The sequence below is a fragment of the Passer domesticus genome, chromosome 2, assembly GCF_036417665.1.
Source record: "Passer domesticus isolate bPasDom1 chromosome 2, bPasDom1.hap1, whole genome shotgun sequence".
NCBI classification, from domain to species: Eukaryota; Metazoa; Chordata; class Aves; order Passeriformes; family Passeridae; genus Passer; species Passer domesticus.
This window is the reverse complement of record NC_087475.1, coordinates 84,516,175-84,539,525: the sequence shown is the minus strand read 5'-3', so window position 1 is coordinate 84,539,525 and position 23,351 is coordinate 84,516,175.

Below are 23,351 nucleotides of genomic sequence, written 5' to 3'. Positions count from 1 at the left end.
GAAAGAAGGTTTAAATTGAACTGAAAAACTCAGTATTAAAAGAAGTATACAGTCATTCTGCACCATGCTTAACTGCCATTTATACTAAATTTCAAACTTTCCAATTTCATTAGACTGAAGGAGGAGTCATTGTTAAATAATGGTATCCAGGGAAACAAACCCGTTAGACACTGACTAATTCCCTGATGTCCCTGGAGGTAATGTCCATGTTCTCTGCACAGTGGTCAGAGACCTCAAGCCAGCTGACTCCTCTGAAAGAAAACCTTGCATAACTCTACACCAGCCTGTAAATTTTCATTCCTAAGAAAATAAAAGATTGAGCGTGATGAAACAACCAGTCTGGGAGAACCTGTTGTTTAATAATACATGAAAATGAACCTTTTAAGGACAGTTTAATTTCCCCTAATTCTATCTGTCTAAAATTCAGGTGCAAGTCTAATGAAGAATTTCTCTATCGCCAGAGGAAAAAGGTCAGTGCCTCAGTCGGCAGTTTAACCCATCACAAGTTTGTTGTCATCAAAATTCTTACAGAGGGGAATTTACTGCCAACAGAGTGGGATTTGGATCATATGTTCAAGCAGGATGGTACAAAGGAATAAGCTTTTTTCAAAACTACTCTGGTGACAGATTCAGGGAATGAATAATACATTTTCTAAACAAACAAGAGGTTTTAAAAATTTCCATGGAAAAAAAAATATTGTATTTAACAAAAAAGAATTTGGGAAGCAATTGGAAAGGAAATTAAATGGCCACAAGTTTTTGAACATTTGTTTTCAGTTCAGTTCAAATCCTGGATAAATGCAACCAGGATGTCTCTCCAGTGAAGTCAGAAATGGAGAATTGTAATGCAACCACCCTTAGTCATGTAACACAATGTAAAAGCTATCCAGTCCTAAAAGATCTGAGAAACCAACCTGTTTCCCTCTGCCTTTACAGATATAAGAAATCACAAGAAACTCCATCTCTGTGAAGAAAAGTGCAGTTATTCTTGCTGCATTGCAGTGCTGCCACATGTGTAAGGGCTGGCATAGATAATTTCGAGGAACATCTGCAATAGACACCCCAGGGAAGAAGAATCACTTATCCTGGCACAGAGTCACACATTGGTTTCAATACCTTATTTCCCAGTTACAAGATGAGGATAGATATATCACCACAGATTGGCAGTGCCTCATAGGGGTATTTTTTGTGAGCTGTAATTAAGCAATTTCTGTGAAATATATTGTCCTAGTATCAAGGATGCTGATATAGGAAAGCAAAACACCTCTACGAAGCGCCAGGGAGACAAAAAATTGAATGGCTTATACACTTATTAAAAACAGGTCTTAAAGCCACAAAATTTTTGTTGTCCAAAAATAATTCATATTCACAGCATATCTTCAGTCATTTTCACTTTATCCCGTGTAAAACAAAAGATTTTGAGTGTAAGAGAATTGTGTTATACACACATCACTCTAAAGCAATCGGAAACCAGACATCAGGGTTCATCTAATTTGTTAAGAAAACCATTTGTTACCTATTGGTGCGAAAATCATGTTTACTGCTTATATTGCCTGAGGCAAAACACAAAGATTCAAAGTTAAATTTTTTTCATAAATAAAACATTGCAAAACTCTTTGCACTTTACTTTAAGCACAGGCTGAAGCATTGGTACATGGATGCCATCTACTGGGTAGGACTTAATTGCAGAAACTCACAGGGTCTTATTCTCTGCCACACATCCCTGCAATCCAACTAAGTGACTGTGTATATGTTTCAGAATTCTGAATACATTCTGTCTAATGTACTTTTTTTTTTCCACTTTCTAGGATGAAGCATACAGAGCTATTTTTCTCTGTCTTCAAAAAGTATCACTGCTGTTAAATATGTGGCACTTAAGGAAACACAAGCTCTCCCTTTTAGCAATGCACTGAGGCTTGCAAAGAAACCTGAATAATAATTGTACCACAAAAAGAAACAAACACATGAAGATTAATACATAAGGCCATTATATTAAAGAGCAGCTCAGTAAATTGTATTTAAAAATGTAGTCGGTGTGATTTATAAGGCATGAAACAGCACTGATTTGAATTTCCTCTCAAGATGCACATTGTGTTTACATAGTCTGTGAGTCAGCAAAGCTCCTGAAAGTTTGGGCAATTTTAAGTAACCAATAATTCCATTGATTTGGACCACATTTCTCACCTGCTAAAGGCAAAATGTGGGCAAAAAACTTCTGAATAATTGGAACTCTATATAATAAGGCAGAACAGTTGCCTTTAATGCCAAACTACTCAGCAATAGTAACATGCATGGGTTATTCTAGGAGATTATCCCCAAGAAATAATCACTTATGGCTTTTAAATGGGAAAATGTATCTCTCAAGAGAGCACAAAGGGAAAGATAGCATAAGGCAGGGATGTTTGCCACAGTCCACTTATTTGGATTGGTCCAATCTACTCCTTCACACAGTGAACAGAGCCCACAGACCACAGAGTGTGTCTACGTCCTGTGAGTAAAAATACTTGGGCATCAAATAGGACAAAGATCCATGTGTGTGAAGCACTAAGCACCTTTGCTAAGATGTCTTCAGGCCTTCAGTGAGAGCATGGGATTTTAAAACCATCCACATGTCATTTAATCACTGATTCCAATCAAGGTCTGAAGGTTAAATAGTCTTTTCCTTTGGAGCTGAAAGGAAATAGTGAGTGAATTTCTGGTTGAGTGAAACCAAGTAACTCTCTAAAGGGAGACTGGAATAGCCTTGTCAATACTGAGCAAATCTGAAAGAAAGAAGAAAGATAAGACATGGGATCTCTAAAAGAAGAGAAATCCTGAGATCACACAGCACCGAGAAAAATCAGAGATGGATGAAAACACTCAGGCTGGTTTTATGCAGAGTAGATCTTTGTCTGACAAGCCCACCCATACTTTTTCAAACATATAACTTTTCAAATATCTAAGTTGATTAGAGAGAGTCATTTGATGAAGAACTACACACTAGGATGATAAGCACAGAAAATCCCATGTACCATCTTTGAATGTTTAGAGGACAGCAGGTCTATTTTAGCACAGGGTTAGGGTCCAAGGGGGAATGAAACAGCAGATGAAACAACATTCTTCCACATAAATCATTATAAAAAAACGCAATGAGAACAAAGATAAATCTCTTAAAGGAAATGTAATCTATGCAGTATAAAAGTCCACAACAGTGACTGGGAATCAGATAATATTTAAATAACTTCATATGCATACCCATTCTAGAAGACAGAGTTTCAAAGACATATTCCAAGTTTCATCAGGTGACATGCAACCCTGACAGAGCTGTACTTTTAGGAGGGGATATGTGTTCTAATATGAGCGTGAAATTGTTATGAGACCTGATAATGCAATAAATTAAACTTCCACATGTTTAGATATCAGTACCATCAATATTAAAAAAAACTACCTGAATGATTGAATGGTTGAAGTAAGTGTACCCCAAGGCGCTGGATGAATATATTACAGTGTAAAGAAATCAAAAAATAGGTATTTACTTACAAAATTGAGCACTACCGAGTATATTTATAGAACTACCAAAACACTAAAGGTTGACATGAAATACAATTAAATTGCATTATTCTGAAACAATGTTAGGGTCCAACTCTAGAATTAATATTAAATAAGATGAAAGGTTACCAATTCTTGTCCACAGTGAAGGAGACACAACACTTTCCTCAGTGCAAGCACCACTGGCAATAAATAATCTTGGAATTTGGAAAAAAATGTGGTGTTGAAGGCTTTGTATTGTTCCTCAGCCTTTGCAGAAATTTCTTGACCCTGTCATAATAGCAAAGGCCCCTTTCTCATTCAAAAGATAAAAGCACTCAAAATAGCAGTTAGTTTTCCATTTTGAGCCCAATAAGAAAATGTGTGTGAGAGAGAGAGAGAATAACTTTTCTGATTCTCTCATCTGTGGGTCATTGGTAAATGGTAACTCACAGGAAGAGCAGGTTCTTCCATATTTCTTACAGATGTTTTTCTACTTGTGATAATTCAACCACGTCTGGCAAAAAGGGTTTTCCTCAAAATGGACTGCTGGGTCAGTCTAATATCTGGCAACTTTACAGATGATTTCTGTAGTTCCATTTACTGTTTTCAAAATATAGTAAAATTAAACTCGGGCACTCTTGAACTCACCAAAAAAAATATCCTTTCCCAATAATCCAGAAAAATAATCTCATGAACCAGTCTATTCCATGATCATAAAAATCCACAAATTCTTTATTTCAGTACAAATATTTGCACCATCCCACACATAATCAGTTACCAATATGAGATATCCTCTTTCTAATTACTATAAAACATTTTTAAAATTAAAAATGTATGCATTCTACTTCTATCTTGGATGCCTTTTTCATAGTATCAGAGGCTCTTGGGAAATTCATCAATGTGAAAGACCAGCTTGCAGTTTTTTCTCTTTGTTTCTTTTGAGACTTAAACATCTGCTCATCTTTCTAAAGGCTACTGGCAAAGTCAAGCAGGTAGATTTGTAATTTTTTGCACTGGTGCTGTGGTCAGCTGGCTGGGGGGAGCTTGTTCCACCTTTGTCTTTAGTTTTTTATAGTTAGAAGGAGATGTCTTCCATTTCTTACCCTCTGAGAAGTGCATCAGAAAAAAAAAGTGAGGAGGATTGGCATGGATTTAATTTTATTTTTTTACTTAATAATGCTTTATTTCCTTGCCTTAAAAAATAAGGCATGTAAGATGTCAAATAAGAGTAGCTGATTTAAAAGCACTTGTAAACATTCTGTAGCGTAGGCACCACAAAGATTTCGTCTTTGCCAAATATTTCATTAAACATTTTAACAGGCCTATTTTGCTTGTACTGCATAAATAAAGTGGTATTTTATGTGCTGCTATAAGTAATGGGGCATATATATTCTGCAACTACACAGAGTCCCCTTGGGGAAATACCAGGTAGCTTCATAGTAATCACATTTCCCTTAGAGTACTTGGTAATTACTAATTATTCTTAATGAGATCAAACGTAATTGCTATGTAACCTTCAACCGTGGTTTAGACATTGAGAAATAATGTATGTCATCATAATTTGCTCTTTAATTGTAACTATCTTGCTATTGCATGCATTTTACCATATAGCTGGTTGCTCTGTAATTACCAAGCAAATAAAAAGTCATCTGGTCATATTTATACCTATGGTCGTATTTTTACACTTATCCTTCAATATAGGCAGCTGCAGGTGGAGCAAAGCTCACTGCCAGATTTCTTGTAGCTAACATTTGTGTTTGTGATTCTTCTGTTTGTAACCCCTTGAACAGCTGAGACACACAGCCTTCAACAAGCAAGTCAAGAGAATGCTGAGGTACTGGAGTGGCTTGCCCAGAGAAGTTAGGATGCCCTAACCCTGGGAGTGTTTAAGGCCAGGTTGGGTGGAAGTCTGAACAGTCTGGTCTAGTGAAAGCTGTCCCAGCTCATGGCTGAGAGGAGGGTACAAACTGGGTGGTCCTTAAGGTATCTTCCAACCCAAACCAATCTATGTTTGTATGAGTGCACGTTATAGATCTGTCCAGGTCCCTTAATACAATGGAAAACTCTTGTTATCTCTGTTGGGAACAGTACAAGAATTTACATTTTCCCATTTGGCAAAAGGATGCATGCTATTGTAGTGTCTCACTTGATTTTTTATGGCACAGATATCACAGAATCTTAGTATAACAGAATATGCTGAGTTGTAAGGAATCCACAAGGATCACTCAAGTCCAGATCCTGGTTCTGCACAAGACAGTGTCAAGAGTCACCCTGCGTTCCTGTGAGATTTGTCCAAACACTTCTTGAACTCTGTCAGGCTTGGGGCTGTGACCACTTCCCTGCAAAGCCTGTTCCAGTACCCAACCACCCCGTGGTGGTTTATGATCTGTGTTTGTATTTCCCCATGTAAAATCTGGTCTTCTGCATGCTGCTTATCCTACTTAAAGTGTTCTGAAAGTTCTGAAAACCACCCCCCTTAAATGTTGTAACATCCTTTCTTTTGGCTTTGATGCTTTATCTGGACCTTTAATCCCTTACTTCTTAGTTAGCTCTAACCTTCTCCGTTCCTCAGATTCCTCTAAGATTTTTTTTTATTCCAGTCCTTCCATAATTCCTATTTAACACACCCACCAAATTCCTTGTACAACAGAAGGTCAGCTCTCCTGCCTCTGCTGTACAAAGGTCTAGGTCACACATCTTCCTCTGATCTTTTCCCTGCATCTACAAGTAAGTAGTAGAAAAGAGTCTCTCCATTACAACCATCATGGTGCTTACATTCAGAGCAAACCAGCAGTTCACACAGTGGTACTAGAAAAAGATGAAACTGTGCTCTGAATTTGCACAATTTGTTTATATTTTATTTTTCTTTACCCAATGAAGGTGGGAGGCAATTTTATAAACCACCTGCCTGTGCTGGTCTATATTTTAGACTGGAAGGTCTCTGGAAAATGGGCTGTTATTTATTATATACCTCTACAAATCAATAAAACTTTGACAGCAAAAAAAGATCTAACCCAATTGTAGATTTTTCATAGCCCTGAGTTGATTTGATCATTCTTATTATTATCAGGCAATATCATTGTCATGCACAAGAATACAACACAAGGTGCTCAACACAAATCACATAACAAAATCATTTGAGATGTTTTCTTCTTGTTTTTCTCTTTCATTTTCTCTTCTGAACTCAGTTATGTATTTATTTTCTCCAATCTGCTAAATTTCAAGGAGCTGCTTTGATCTATGAATATCTACATATATTTTCCCACTGCTACTGTTTTATTATTAGCTTTGTACGCTTTCATGTGTCTTTCTCTATCAACCCTATTACCAAAGATTCTACTGTATAAACTCTCTAGACAAAATAAATTTCAGTCATTACATTCACAGGGAGTGTTCAGGATAGGAGAACCCTGGGAAAGACAAAATTCTGTTTCATCTTGTTCTAAATATGTGTTTAAAATAGGTCAGCTGAAATCACCTAGAGGTGATTATCTTTCCCAGGGAACTTCAGAGGGAATCGGGAAATTAATTTAGGCTGGATAGTTAACTTCCAGATAGTTATACTGGAGAGAGAGGGGAAAGCCATTTATTTTACCTGAGAGAAGGCAGGTATCCTTCAAAAGCCATAATGATAAACATTACCCTAATGTTTAGTTCTAGAAGTGACTCAGAATCTTTAAAATGGAAGGAAAATGTTATTTTGGAAAATAATAACTGCACATTGCAATTTTATGCAGTTTGAATGGGCTGAATAAGTGAGCTTTAGGGCTGCCTAGGGGTTGGAGGGATTGTGGTTCACAGTGTGAATCCCAGAGCTCACTTGGTCTCATGGTGTCCTGTAACAGTCTAGGGCCACTGCATTGCTTTCCACTTGAGCAAGGAGCAGGCTTCATCAGAAATAAGTAAAATTACTTATTTTCCCCATAAACCACCTAACAGCAGGACTGGGTAAACAATCTTTGCATGCAAATCAATTGCAGTCAGATTTCATGCAGTAAGGAAATCCCAGCACATCCAAAGCCTTCACTTCTATAATCTCCTGGAGTGTTTTGAATCAGTTTATGGCAGCTTCACACAATTTTCATGACTTTAACTGCTGTAATGTGAACAAAACTGTTACAGGAATGACCACACCAAATCACCTGAGGGTGAGAATACAATATTCAGAGGAATGTTGCAGACATAAAAGAGCTCTGACCTACAGCTGCCCAGCTGTTTCTATGAGAAAATTATCCCCCTCCATAATGTTATGAGCCCTGGTACCTTGCCCCCTTGGCTGTTGAGGCACTCTGCTTGGATATTAAAGAAATTACTTTTTTTGAGACCTGCAGAATGAATGAGGGAAAACTCCTTTCCCATTCTCCTTCCAAAGAGGAAAACTCTGTTTCAAGAATCTTCAGTAAAATAATAAAAACCCTTTAAGATATGACAAAATGCAGCTCTAACACTATTACCTGAAACCCTCAAAATATCTAAACAAGAGGAACAACTTACAAGGATTTTGTTTTGTAAAATTTTGCTTTCTGATTCTTTACCTTAGGTTTTATTATAGACAAGGTTTCAAATCAATGGTCTTCTGACAGAAGGAAAGTCTGACACCACCATCTACATTTCCATTTTTAACTAACTTTAATGACCATTGGAACTGAATTTTTTTCTATTGAGATTACTAATGTCTCTGTTTAGAGACACTCAAATTATATTCATGGAGTTAAATAACTGCAAGGTTCTGTACTTTTGTCAAAGCAGACTGTGGGGTCAATAGAGGATGGAGGATGAAGAGATTGAGAGCAGCCCTGCTGAGAGAGAACATGAAGGTGCTGGTGGATGAAGAGCTGGAAATTATTTGGTAATGTACACTCACAGCCCAGAAAGCCAAGCATGTCCTGGGCTGTGTCACAAGAGGTAGGGCCAGCAGGGTGAGGGAGAGGATTCTGTCCCTCTACTCTGCCCCTGTGACCTGGAGCACTACAATCAGACCTGGGGTCCCCAGCATAGGCAGGACATGGAGCTGTTGAAGAGAGTCCAGAGGAGGGCCACAGAAATTATCACAGGGATGTAACACCTCTCCTCTGAAAAAAGGCTGAGAGAATTGGGGTTGTTCAGACCACAGAAGTGAAAACTGGGGAGAATTTACTGTGGCGTTTCAATACTTAAAGGGAGCTTGTAAGAAAGATGAGGACAGATTTTTTATTAGGGTCTACTGGGATAGGATAAGGATAGTGGTTTTACACTGAAAGAGGGTACATTCAGATAAGATAAAAGGAAGAACTATCCTACAGTGGGGGTGGTGAAGCACTGGATCAGTTCCACAGAGACATGGTGGATGACCCATCCCTGAAAAACATTGAAGAACAAGTTGGACAGGGCTCTGAGCAAACTGTTCCAGTTGAAGATTCTCTGTTTCACTGCATGTGACACTAACTTGAGCAGAAAGATCCAAATGCTGGAATGGCCAAAAGCAGGGTTCTCATGCATCTGGCTGAAACTTGTTAAAAAAACCACTTGATTCTGATAATAAAAAACTTATTTTTCTGGGCTGTTTGAACTGCAGTGTCAGCAGCATATATACACAAATATCAGCCAATGGCTATTTTTCTGTACTTAAAAGAATGATGATATCTGGAACAGAGTAGAAAATAAAGGGTCAATTTCTTTGTCTATGGGCACGTATCTTTTCAGCTGATGGATAGAGAATGAACCAGCAGATTCTGCTGGTTTTCCTCAGGTTAACTGGTAGCCTTATATACTTTAGGGAGACCAAGTGGCTATTTCTTGTATTTGGCAGCAAATCCTTAAGGAAGAGAGTCAAGGAACTTTCTCAGGGAGAAATTGGGAACAAATTGAACAGAGTCCCTCCAAAATTGCTGCTCAGACAAGAGCCCTTTGTTCCCACGCTATTGTACTGCAGTTCTTACTGCTATCACAGCAGTAAAAGGTAAACAAGTTACTGCTACAAAAGAGATGGATAGGAATTAAAATATTTAAATCACCCAGCTGCCCATGGGGACCTCATTAGTACCCAGTGTGCCTGTGAAAACACCACATTTCAGAAAGCCATCATGTAATTACCTTACTTGCAGTACAAACATTGCTGTGTCATGACACTACATGAACCCCAGAAAACCTGCTGCAAACAGACTAATCCAGATTTCCTGCACAGCAGGAAAGAAGTCCAAAAACTGACAGAACAGCTGAAGTGGTAACAAGCCAAACCCAGACTTATATTACCTTCTTCGGATTTTTCATGTGGTCTTTACTTACAGATTTGGATAAAATTACCCCAAATATACTCCTTATTCACTTAATAACTGACCACTTCTTTTTCCAAATATTTTTCCTGGTCTTACAAATTAAAGTAATATGTAATAGATCTTAGATTACTTTCAATTTGTTTTGAAAAGTTGCTTTAAAAATATTAAAATATCATTTTTCAAAGGAGACTTGCCATGGCCTGAGTCCATTCCATTAGTGCTACATGAGCACTAAGTGTTTTCTTCAGAAGGAAAATCCTGAGAGGAATAGAATTAATTCTGATTATTTTAACTAACTTGTTCAGAAATTAAAATTAAAGACATGTAGAAGTCATAGAAACCAGCTGCTGTTCAGTGACCACTGAACACTTTCAAAATTCACATACTAAATTCTCATTTTAAATAAATCTTGTCTTCAAAACTTTTCATGTTGTAATATTTTCAGTCTAATGAATAATTCTGTTTATGAAATGAAGTCCAGAATACAACTTACAGGTAGCTTAAAGATTTAGAGTGCTGAGTATATAATGTAAAATGAACCCTCCCTCATCTCTCACAATGGTGATGTAGATAGATAGGTTTATCAAGTGTGTTTTTCTATACCTTTTCCATGGAGAGCTTTTAAATGATGGGTCTAAAGGTTTAGATTCAGTTTTATCTCTTCTTCAGTGGAACATTCAAGTATTAGCAGCGTGATGCTCACTAGCATATCACTCCTAGTGGACTCCACACAACCTGACTTCAGTCATCTGAAAGGTATCTATGAGCTTCAAGTTAGTGATCTGTATTTAAAGGACAAAGAAATGCACTTCCAAAGTATGACTCCAACCACTTCTCCTTGTCACCCAGATTAGGACATGATGAACCATCCCCTTCAGCTACTTATCTCCCACTGATAAAAGAAATTAAATAGCTTGCACTATATCTTGATGTCTAAATTTCTAAACAGGTGATATGAATCTCAGACTGTTTGTTCACAGTAGATTTAAGTCATACAATTTCCTGAGCAATACAACATCATGCCTGGATTTGCATCTCCAAGCTTAAGGATTTTACAGTAAAAGGCAAAAGGTGGGCTTTGAAGAAATTGCTTCAAAAGAGTTTTAAAGACTTTGAATTATTTTTCCTGCCACTAAATTCCCATGACTTCTCACCAAGACCCATGAAACTTGAAAAGGCTGCCTATCTATTCTGCATGCTTAATATATTCCTCTTCCCTCCAAAGCATCTGGATCATATGCAGAGAGAAATGTGTTTTTATAAACAACTCAGCAGTCAGCAGGAGGCCAGATGATAGCTGGCTGGTGAGGTGCCAGCTAAAGACAACACACTCCAACATTACAGAAGATGAAGTCAGATGAGCCTAACTCCAGGAGGGTTTTGATTTTTATCTTAATAATTCTCTATCCCTGCATGGTTTTGAGTAAAACACCATAAGAAACAAGAAAGGAAAAACTGAAGTGTGTGATAAAAACTTTTTTTTAGTATTGTACTTGTTAGAAGAATCTGATCCAAAGGCCATTATAGTTTATCTGATCTGCTGGCCATCAGCAGAGAATGAGATTGGATAATGATCAATTGTTACCTGCAACCCTTGTTACATTTATTTTCCAGTGTGTCATGTTAATAATACTACCAAAAAATTCAAATCAAAAAAGCAAATTTGACTTTTTTACTGCAATCAAACAAGGAGCTGTAAAAGCAAAAACTGGCTGGCAGTTTGTACGTCTTTCATGTTCACAATATCCTCAGCCTTACAGAACCAGCCAGAAAACAAGCATTGACAAGGACACCTTGGGGAGACCTTCAAAGACTGCATCCTTTTACAGTCCATGACATGAAAATTTTCATATTTATTTAAACTCTGTTCTTGTGCTTGTATCCCATGAAACACTTAGAATACTTCATCTTATTAGTGAAACCATTATTCTTTCATATTTACATAATTTCCTATTAGCAGGCATACATTCATTTGTATAGCTAATTAAAGGCCTACAAATAGCCTCAAACTGCTGTCAAGAAATCATTCACTTGACAGTTTTCTGACACCCTTAACAATCCCTATCAGTACATCTTCTTCATATCTTTTAAGAGCATTCTGGTTCTAGATTTTATTGCTATGCAAACCTAAACCTGGAAAAAAAACAAAAAACCCCAAAACAAAACAAATTTTTGCTCAACTTTTAATATATTTATGTACTGCATTTTCAATATAGCTCTCAACCACCTAGATCTCTTTTATTGTACCTATTCCATTACTGTTGGCAAAAACCTTCATGACTTCAAGTCACAATAAATAATAAAAACCTAAAAAATAAGAATTATTAATGTGTGCATTTGTTTAATATTGTTGTGGTTTAACCCCTGCCAGCAGCCAATCCCTAAACAGTTGCTTTCTCACTCCCCAGCCAGCAGGATCAGGGAGAGAATTGGAAGGGTAAAAGTTGGTAAACCTGTGGGTTTGACAGGGAAAGCAAAAGCTGCGTGCACAAGCAAAGCAAAACAAGGAGTTAATTCACTGATTCCCATATGCTGGCAGGTGATCAGCCATCTCCAGGAGAGCAAGGTGAAGAAAATTAACTCCGTCCCAGCCAAAACTAGCAAAAATAGACATCTGAATTGAACCTGGGGGATCCAGGACTCAGGAAGAAGAGGTGGTATTATGGTATTCTACCACTCCTCCTCTCTGGTCATGTCTAGGTATTTTTGAAGGGATTTTAGAGAACTTACTGATGATAATGCGACTGCAAACAAGAGAAAAGAAAATGGTATTCCTCTTCAGACAACCTTTTTTCTTCAAAGCTGTCACTTTGACTTCAAAACCTTACCAAGATAAATAATTTAATTACAGATAAAGGCAATGGTATTTGCTTGGGTGGGAAAGAAATTAGAATGGAGATGTAACAAATATCAACCCAGTTTAACCACTTAGTTTTAATCCTGATGTCGCCTTGATTTTTTAAGATTTTCTAAGCCTTCTGATGTTTAAATTCTGGTAACAAACTTTTTCACACACTTTCTGTAAATAACTTATTGTTTTGCATTCTTTTATAAAAAAGAGAAATTTGATGGACTGTTGGTTTGTCCAGTCTCATTGGAGAGGTGGCACTTTCACCCTCCAATCCACTGTCACCTTTAGAAATCTATAAATATTAGAGTCAGAAAATAAACTTCCCTTTTCTACCTTGAGAACAGCAGCGTGTTCTTGTCATTTTGTTTTGTGTCCCATAGCGACATCCTAATATCTCTTCCACTCATTCTCCTCTACTGCAAGATAACATTTCCTAGTAAAAATAATCCAAGTTGTAATCTCATATATCATACTGAGGATAACACCCAGTTTTGGACTCTTTAAATGGCAATCAAACCCTTCTTAAAAATAACAGGTGAAACTTTGGTGGTGGAAAGACTTGTGCTGCAAGATCTGCTATCACCCTACAAGAGATAAGTGACAGAATGATGAGCTGACAAGGAAATGGCTGTAAGGTAAAGGTCCCAAACTAGGTCTGAGGAAGTTCTGGATTCAGCTCTCTGTGGCAAGTAAACCCTTGGGGAATCCACCTGATTTGGTCCATCTTGTCTTTTACTCCTTATTTCTTCTATTTGAAATGCCTACTCTAACATACACTCTCCCAACTTGTGTTAGTCCTGTCTATGTGGACTGCAAATTCTTAAGACAAGATCTCTGCCTCTTCTTTGATCACAGAGCAGTGGTGTGAAAGTATCTCTAACTTGGATGATTTTGTGCCACTGGTACTTTATTATAAATAATAAAATAAAAACAGTTTATTAAATAAATTTTCAATGCACAAAGGCAGATAACAAATGAGAGGGGGGCAAGTAATAAAAAATGTGAAGGTAAATTAAAAAGGTGTAATTCATAATACACATCCCAGATTTTGGTTGAGGCAGCAAGAAACACATTTACTGAGGCTTGGTACAACCTGATGATAAAGCATAGCAAGCACAGACACCATGTGCAACAATGGCTGAGAAAAAATACATAAAAGATCTTTCAGAAAAAAAATTGACAAAAATGGAGGGGATTCACAGAAGAGCAGCTAAAATAACTAGAAGGCAGAAAGGATTGATTTCCTAGGAAAAGTTAGAAGAACTAACTGTAAACTAGATATCCATAGCTGCAGTAAGAGGGAACAGGACAGGATAATAAGGAATTCAACTTCTTGTCATAGCAAGTGTTGCTGTGGTCTGTTGAATTTTCAAGCAGAACACATATATTTTAAAACACCCATCCAGCAGAGATAATAAGATACTTCTGCTGCCTGAGGGCCAAAATGTTTAGGGTTCAAACTGTCTTTCTGTTTTAAACCTGAGAAGGACCCCACACAGTAGAATCCTTTGGAGGCATTGATGTGACCCTTTTCCATTGCCAGCCACACCCATTTGAAACCCCTCAACACAGAGACCAGAAATGGGTTTGTAGAGGTTTGGAACCTCTACATGGAATTTATGGGCTTGATATGCATGCAGTATAAATGCAAATGTGTGACTATGTGTGTGGGCATCAAAAAGAAGCAGAACAAGAATTAAAATAGTGGCCTGTATTCCTATCAAACACCACTCCCAAGACACTTTTTCCACGACACTGTTCCCAGTGGTCCAGATGAAGAACATATTGTTGATGTGACTCCCACAAGGTTTTCCTTCTGATAAGAGCCAAACACAAAATGATCGTCAATGAAAAGTATTGTGTTCCAACAGCAGGAAGATGGCAACAGAGGCAGTACATCATACGTCATATATTTCTGTTCCTTTTAATGCAACAGGGAAACAGATACATATTTCAAATGACCAAGGGAAAATGGACCACAAGCAGCAATCTTGACTAAGATGTATGGAGTCTGAAACAAGCAAGATTCTTAAGCAAAGGCCACCAACTGATAGTGATCACAAAGGTCCCAGTCTCTCTTCTAACAGGGGACCTCAACTGGAGTTTTAACAAAAGAGCACTTCTAGCTGCTGCAGGCCATTAGAACAACACACAACACAAGTGCCTCTAAATGTCTCCTGTCTCCATGCTGCTGGATTCAGATGAGCAAATAGCAGTGTTTGGTTGATGCTGCATATGTTTCAATAAAACTAATGTGATGATTGGCTCATTATACAGCAAAATGTAGTTGAATTATTAGCTTTAGTGGCATTTCTAGCTGTGTTTTGAAGAGTCCATACCAGGCACCATGAAGCTGATGTTACTTTAACAAGCATAAATGGAAAGAAACAAAAAATCTTCCCTGAAACTCTGAATTATTCATACAAATTACCTTTAAGGAAAGGTTGCCCATCAGATACATCAAAATGCAATATCCACAGCCTACACATTTAGCTCAGTGTATGGCAAATCACCCTCATTTTTCAGGAGTAAAAATGCAAATACACAATGGTTTTTCATGTTGCTTGTGTATATATTACTTGATTTTATCTTGGTAAATGCTATCTTCATTATCAAACACAGCTACCAGTGACTTCTGGTCAGAAGGTTAGGAGCAACACCCAGTCATTAAGTACCATACCTCTGCTATCTCTGCTGACTTTTAACCCTGAAGTCAAGTCAGATTTGCCTGGCTCAGTGCTTGGAAGTCATTGCCATTCAGTGAATGGCACTCTTCCTTCTGACTGGGAATTGGTGCCCTGTTTGTGGTGGGAGGGAGTGCTTTGCTTCTAACTGTGCCAGTGACAGGACAAGGTGGTACTGAGATCCTGATCATTTGCTCTGTACTGCTTCTTCCAGGAGCATGAGTGAACTCCTCATGCCTGAAAATTCACATCTTCCCTTACCACATTTGTTTATAATTTCAACAGGATGCAGCTTTCTTTTCACTTTGTTCCCTAAAACTCCTGTGTACAACCTCTTAGCCAGTTGAACTATCAACTATGAGCTAAAGAGCAAAACCACATCTGTAGACAGTTTCACAACCTATGTTCCCTGTGGATCACCACTGTCCCAATTACAGAGTATTGCTGCATCAAGGTTATTAATTGATGCACAGCAGCAGAGAGTGTGGTTCATTTCACTGGTAGTGATGAATACTATCCATTGTACTGTGCCCCAGAACCTGGAGTGTGAAAGTCACCACAGGAGGAGAGCAGTGACTTTAAAGAGGTGCTAAAACTATACTCCATTATTGCCCAAGAAGAGAGACTAATGACTCTAAGCTTCATTTAAAAAATTCACTGGGTCTTTAAGTAACTTATAGCTCTCAGAAAATTCAAGGTTAGACTTAGAGGTTAAGATTTCACTAATAAGTACAGGACCCTTTCTCTGGCTTCAAGGAAAAATGGCTTGGCACTGTCATCTACACAGGGAACCTCCCATCTCTGCCAAAGCTGCAGGGTCTCATTCACTCTGCCTGATGCACACAGCCCAGCCATTTTCTAGGAGAGCCCTGGATTGCATGAGGCAAAAAACACAGCAGGGACTCTGCAAGACATGGCAAGATATAGACAGGATTAGAGTGGTGTTTGAGCCCATACCTTGAGTCTCCAAGCCACTTCTATAAACAAAACCTAACAAAAAAGATGCCTGGCTTCATGATGGGCTTTGCTTTGGCACTGTGCCTAGGCTATAGGCTAAATAAGAGTCATAACTCCAGGGAAAAGACAGAAGATCCTGGGATCTTCTGGATCTTTTTTAACAAGCAACACTCTCTCAAGGAAAAAAAATAGTTGATTCAGACTGAAATAAAATAGCATTAAAGTTTAATGAAATTCAAAATTCCAGGTAACTAGGAATTGGGGTTGTTAGCCACAATTCCCTGCTAGGAAGCAGACAATATTAGTGATAGCAATACTCTAAAGCTTGCAAATAAGGTTAAGTCATGCAAAGAAACAACTTCCAGCTGATATGTTTGACCTAGGTCAATGCAGGGAAAACTCCTGTTAGTCTGCTTTCTAAATGCAAATCCTGCTTCAGGCTCCACTGCAGTAATAATTCATAGCTTGTGCAGTCAGCCCAGTCACCATGTGGAGTGGAAATTGCACAGTGGCTAAAGCCACACAATATATACAGATGTATTCACATAACTCTTCTGCCAAGCCTCAACTGGCAGTCCCAAGGGCCAGGCTCATTTTCTGAAGTCACAAGTAAAGGGTGATTTGAACCCTTCTAAGAAACCCAGAAACACGGAATTAAGATCTTTGATTACTTACTAAGTCTTCACCTTCACCTACTTAAAATTTTTCACCTCTAAATTATGATTCAAGGGGCTAATACAGCAGTCTTTTATTTCCAGCAGTGAAGGGAAACAAGACAACACAGGACAATACAAACAACCAGCTATTCTTTTCCACCCACTCCTTAAAACTCTGCACTTGGACTTTTGGTGACTCAGTTGCTTCTCTCAATGGGACATGGAGTTGTGTCCCATCTCCTCTACAGTCCATGGAGCACCTGGTTTTTGTCATATTTCTATCCTCTTCAATTTTGGTTCTCTTTTCCCTTTTCTCTCTCTGTAATATTTCATTCACTTTTTATTCTAGTGTTACAGGTGTAGCACTAGAATCAGTATCAAAGGTCTACCCCAGGGAGTTTTAAATGGCTGTCATAGCCTCACTGGTCATAGCAGCATCACTGTGCAACTCTCTCATGCAGATAATATTCTGCAGGGGAAAACAAGATGACTACAGTAATGCCAGCAGTAGTTTACTTTCACTGGGATAAAACAATAATATTTTTACTTTGTATTGATCTGATTGATTTTCCTTTCTCTACACAAGACAAATTCTCTGACATTTTTTCCTGGCTGAAACACACTGAATTTATTAGCTGCTCCTGGAGACATCCAGCAGGTTCTTTACAGACAAGCTTCTGTGCCATCATTGCTCATGACAAGTGCTAGTGAGAAACCTGGCATCTCTCTTGTCCACAGCACTGAGCCACAGCCATGTACTGGTGGGTCACTGCTGACTCTAAGCCAGTTACAATCAAATCTAGTAAATGCTGGAAAGCTGATGAAAACTTTATGGATAACAAAGACTATTTTTAACACTAACACTTGCTCAATTTTACTCAAAAGTAGGGTACCAGAAGCAAAGAAGCAAGTTTGAAGGGTAGTATGTTTTAGACAATGAAAAAGAGTTTTGAAGCATAGGGAAAAATAGATATGCAAGTTCTTTTTATGTATTTCATGGTGTCTCCAGTATAGGCTCCTACATCTGACCCAGACTATATTCTTAGACCATAGTTAATAGAAGTTAACAAGTTCATTTATTGTTAACAGAACATCCTTTGATATTAATGGATGCTCATAAGAAAGAGTTTCTTTCTATGGTCAACCAAGGGAAAGACCCTTAAACAAGCATATTTTCTCCATTGTGTCAGAGCCCAGTGTTGGGGCTCAGATGGAAATATCTAGACTTTCCTGTGGTAGGAGGGAAAAATTCTGCTGACTCTCTGGTATCCAACATGGATTCAGCTTCCACAGACATGTCCTGGATTAGCTCCATCATTCATTACTGTTGATAATCAAAAGGGATGAAAATAGATCAGAAGGCAGTAAGACAGTTTGTTTTCTTCACTAAAGGTTAAGCTATTGAGTGAAAATTAATAAAAAGAAAATTAATATGAATAAAAATTTTGAAATAATTGACTGAAAAGCAAATATGCCTCTATAAAATAAAATCTCAGTGACACATGGGAGAGAGAGCTGTGTTCAAAATTCTCCTCCCTCCTCTGTAGGCCAATCACCTTTGTCATACAGCAGCTTTCATAATGTATTGCACTGTGGCCAAAGACCATAACTCATGGTGAAAAAGTTTGGTTAAATAAAAATGCGGTTTTATTTTAAAATCATTTTTGACATGACTTCTTTGAGCGATTTCACCTTTTTCTCCTAAAATGTTTGTCTTCTCTTGCTCACCACCCCATGCCAGCATCACAGGCCTTTCTCAAGTCTTCAACAATGATAAATAACAACAGTGACTGTCTTTGCAGTTCTGCAAAAACAACTACCAAGACACTACAGTCAGTGCAGGAGGAATGGGTGGAGCTGCTCCAGGTGCCAGAGCTGAGATTCCCTTGCAGTCCATGGTGCAGCCCATGGAGGACCCCAGGGATGCAGAGATCCACCTGCAGCTCCTGGAAGAGACCTGCATCAGAGGAGGTGGATGCCCAAGAGAGCTGTGACACCATGGGAGGACTGTTCTGGAGCAGGGTCCTGGCAGGAACCTGCAGACCTGTGGAGTGAGGAGCCCATGCTGGACCAGATTTCCTGGTAGAACATATGGCCCTGTGAGGGACCCACACTGGAGCAGGCTGTGCCTGAAGGACTGCATCCCATGGAAGAGTGATCCATGCTCTAGCTTTTTAGGAGGACTGTAATCACCTTCAACGACAACCATCTGCAGGGAGAAAGTATATTTCAATTTAACAGGATTAAGTGTTTAAACTGGAACTTTGGGTTGAATTTCTTAGGGAATTCTATTTTCAGTCTGTCCTCAGGTTTATAGATGTCCTCAAACCAAAGACAAGATTGTAAATCCATCTAGAATCCATGCACAAACCCCAGGTACTGTTTATCCAGCCTCCATCTCCCAGCTTGGATGTCTCTAGGTTCCAGCTACTTTCACTCACTGGCTAGTCCTGCTTGAAGTTCACTATCAAATCACCCATATATCTCTAGAGAGAGAAGAGAACAAGGTCACACAGAAAATAATTAGACATAGACTTTAATAGGAAGATAGGAAAGATCACATGATCAGGATAATTATTTTCCCTTCTTATCAGATACAAAATTCTAGATTTAATCTTGCCAAGGGTGTGCTTGAATAGCTTCATCAGTTGACTAATGAATGGTCTTTGTTAGTGGCTCTATTGTCTTTGTTACAGTTTAGGTATCTGTATGTTTAATTTTTGTTTTTCCTGTAACTTAATTTTGATTTTTCTTGTACCTTGCCTTTTATGCTGAACAGCTATTAACCAAATGGTCTTAAAATCACTAGCCATTGTAATTATCACATATGAGGAGATACTGAAATATTATAAATTATCTGTCTGTAATCTAATGACATCCTTCTACTGTCCCTGATGTCATTTGTAAGCGTTGTACAACTAGAACACTACAACTGACAGCTGCTAAAGAACTCAAAAGCTATGTCTCTAATCATGACCTAAATAGCAACATATCAAATACCCATTGAAATGTGATTAAGACATTCCTAAATCATGGCAGATAGCAGAAAGGAAAGAAAGAAATCTGAGTGTACCATAATGAAACCCGACAACAGTAGATAGTGTCTGCATGGTAAAAGACCCTTGCTATGACACTGTTTTGCATTTTAATTCTTACATGCTCCATAGAATACAAGCAAAGTGAGTAAAGAAAGTTATTTATGGTTACTTCTGATCCTCATTGTGCCTATTTTTCTATTTGTGTACACCTTGTGTGTATGTAGAATAGTTTTTGAGCCAAACATCCTAGAAAACTTGCAATGATAAGCCCTGACAAATGTAAGTGGCTTTGTTGAGTCAGCTCCTTTGTTTCAAATTTGCTGTTTCAGTCTTCCAGTTATTTACAGGGGTCATGCCAAAACAATCTTATTCTGCTTTTTAAAAAATTATCTAGACAGAAAAAGCTTGAAGTGATGTCACATCTGCCTGGAAGTAAAACATCAACAATCATATCCACAAGAATATATGAGTAGGGGATTAATATTTATGCCTGAGTTTACAGTGTATGGAAATGAGATCCTGCATCCAAATAGGGTACTTCTCAGGTGAGATTCTGATCTCAGAGATTCAGCTACAAATTAGGATGGCTGACTTTAATTAATATACATTTGCATAAATGAAATCAAACTAGCATCAATATATTAACTCCCATCTAATTATTGCCAAGACACAAAACAAGGATCAGAGAATAAAAGACTTGCCCATTTCTTCAGAGGTTTCCTTTTCTAACAAATAAAGATTCCTTTGGTGTTTTTTTTTAACAGCAAAAGTCTGAAAATAGAATTAACTGTCTGGATCTTTTAGTCTAGCCTCATTTGAAGATGCCTAAGATCCTCATTGCAAACAAAGACACTTGTGCATCCTTTGAACCAGTAGTCATGGTTCAGTGCAGTATCAGTTCACACAGCTGGAGTCTGTGTTGACATCCTTTTCAGCTAAATCTTAAAACACCAATCCTAGTCCAGTGATGCTGGGCCTCAGGTTGATGAAGTGATAATGATGTTATATATGAGCCTGGGAATTTGACTTCTACAAACTCATGGAAGAAACTCAAAGCTATCCCCACCTACCTAGCAGTGTCTGAAGCACCATAGCTCAGCTAGGAGTCTGGGTCTTGTGAACACAGGGTGCCAGGAACAGGGAACCCCACTAGTCAGTAATTAAGGAAACATTCAGGTCTGTACTGACCAATAGAACCAGAGATGAAATAATTACTTCACAGCTTGACAGACCTAGTGTGCAATTACCTGTTAGAGCACTAACAAAACAAAATACACTATTTGACAGGTATTATATTAATTTCCCTGAGTTTAGTCTGTTTTGCTAACGGCAGCAATTAGTAAGTGATTTCTCCTTGCCCTCATGCTGACCCCAAGCCTTTCATTGTACTTTCTCTGCTCTGCCCAGTTAGAGAGGAGAGGGTAGACTGGCTCTGGTGGACACCTGGCATGCAGCCAGGGTCAAACCACCACGCAAGTATGAGCACATGAGCCACATGGATGTGCAAGTACTCTTGGGAATAATACATTGTGCATGTCTTCTCCTGTTATCTGCTTGTCTCCCTTCATGATCTCATAAATTGTAACTTTGGTAAAGATGAAAAGATGTGCCCTTCATCTCTCCAAGTACAGTTGCTCTTCTATCAATGTTAGGAGAAGAAGCTCAGAAGTGCTTGGCAGCTGCTGGCTTTTTACAGGACAGAACTCAGAAATGGGAACAGCTTGGCTGCGGAAATGTAACAGTGGTAGTGGCAGGTAGGTAGAAAATAAGTCCACATTATTAAGCTATAACTATCACTGAAAATCTAAGATTTCAATTACATAAAGTATTCTCTCAAAGACAGTTTTGAATATATTTTCTAAATATCTTCATATGTTTCAGCCTCATCTCCTTATGGAGAACAAGAAAGCTGTTTTCCCCAAGCCAACAAAAAGGAATAACTGTTTTCTGGCTTCTGTTCAATAATTTAATAGCAACTATGCAATAGAGATTAATACTTCTATTTCTGTGGCATGATAAAAGCCTTAGGATAGCATGTGGCCTGGCCAACACACACAGCTCTACATGTGTCCCTCAAGATGTACCAGCTCAAGGCAACCAAGGGCTGAGTCTCAGCACTTGGATCATTTGTTATTTTCACGTTGAGGTCATGGGGGAAACGTAGCTTTCATTGGCACCTCCTGGTAAAAATGTATTGCAGACCCAAGACCAAGCAATCCTAAGGGTCCTCTATGCAGGTTTATGCGCTGAGGAAAAATAAAACTACACTGCCTGCCAGTCTTCTTGAGCCACAGCTGTTTGACCAGATCTTGCAAGCCTTTTCTAAAGAGCTCGGCAGGAGAAAAATGTCAGACATATGGCTCCCAGGAGGCTTCAAAGGAGCATATCTACAAACCAGAGGGGAAATGTATCCTTCAGTCTACATCCTCCCTGTCCCCCAGCCTGGCACAGGACTTCTGCAGCACCGTAACAAGGACAAACGAACAGAACTAACACAATAGTACAGAGTCACAGTCATACTAAGAGAAACCTTCATAGCAATTTCTGTCCTCAGCCATTAAGGTGCCTGCATAAGCAAAGTTCTTGTTGTTAAATTATACACACCACAGGTCACAGGGGAGCCCTCTGTTCATCCACACAGACATTATTTTGCATAGCATTGTCTCAGATGGCAAAGGAGAAAGCATGTCATAGAGGTTTTTATTTAGCCCAAATGCTGTTAAATAATTCAGGTCATTATTAAAATATGAAACAAGATTCAAATAGAAAAAATATTTAAATTTTTAAACAGGGAGCATTTAGAACTCTTTATTTGGATGGAATATATCATTCCAACATGGCTTTTAGCAATACAAAGGTCAGGATTCCAATCTGGATGGAATGCTAACCTAAAGTACACACATTCAATTCAAAAATACCAAAAATAACAGTGAAAATCTTTAAATAGCTTGTTTCAATCTCATTAAATTATTGACACATTGCACAAAACACTCAGTATAAATTCTCCTAAGGCATTAGTGATGCTAAGGATGAATTCAAATTGCTTGAAGTGACAATGAAATTAAAGCACGTAGTCTGTGCTGATTTTTCTCTATCTTCATAGTCTGCAGAGAGGAATAGGTGCCTCCAGATGGTGATTCATTCTTCCTGCCTTAAGGGATTATGTACCCTCTTCAGTCTCCTATTCAATTTTGACTATAGAAAGACCCCAATAATTTTTTGTAGCCTAGCCTACTTTTTAGACTATTCATTTAAATTTCAATTACATTTATTTAAATTTAATATTTTTTTGCATCATTAGCTGATGCAAATCCCACTGTATTACAAGAAATATCACAACAAACTCAGTAACTTGTTTAGTGTACAGTGACTGATTTATTTAGAAGTTATCTAGAACTTTA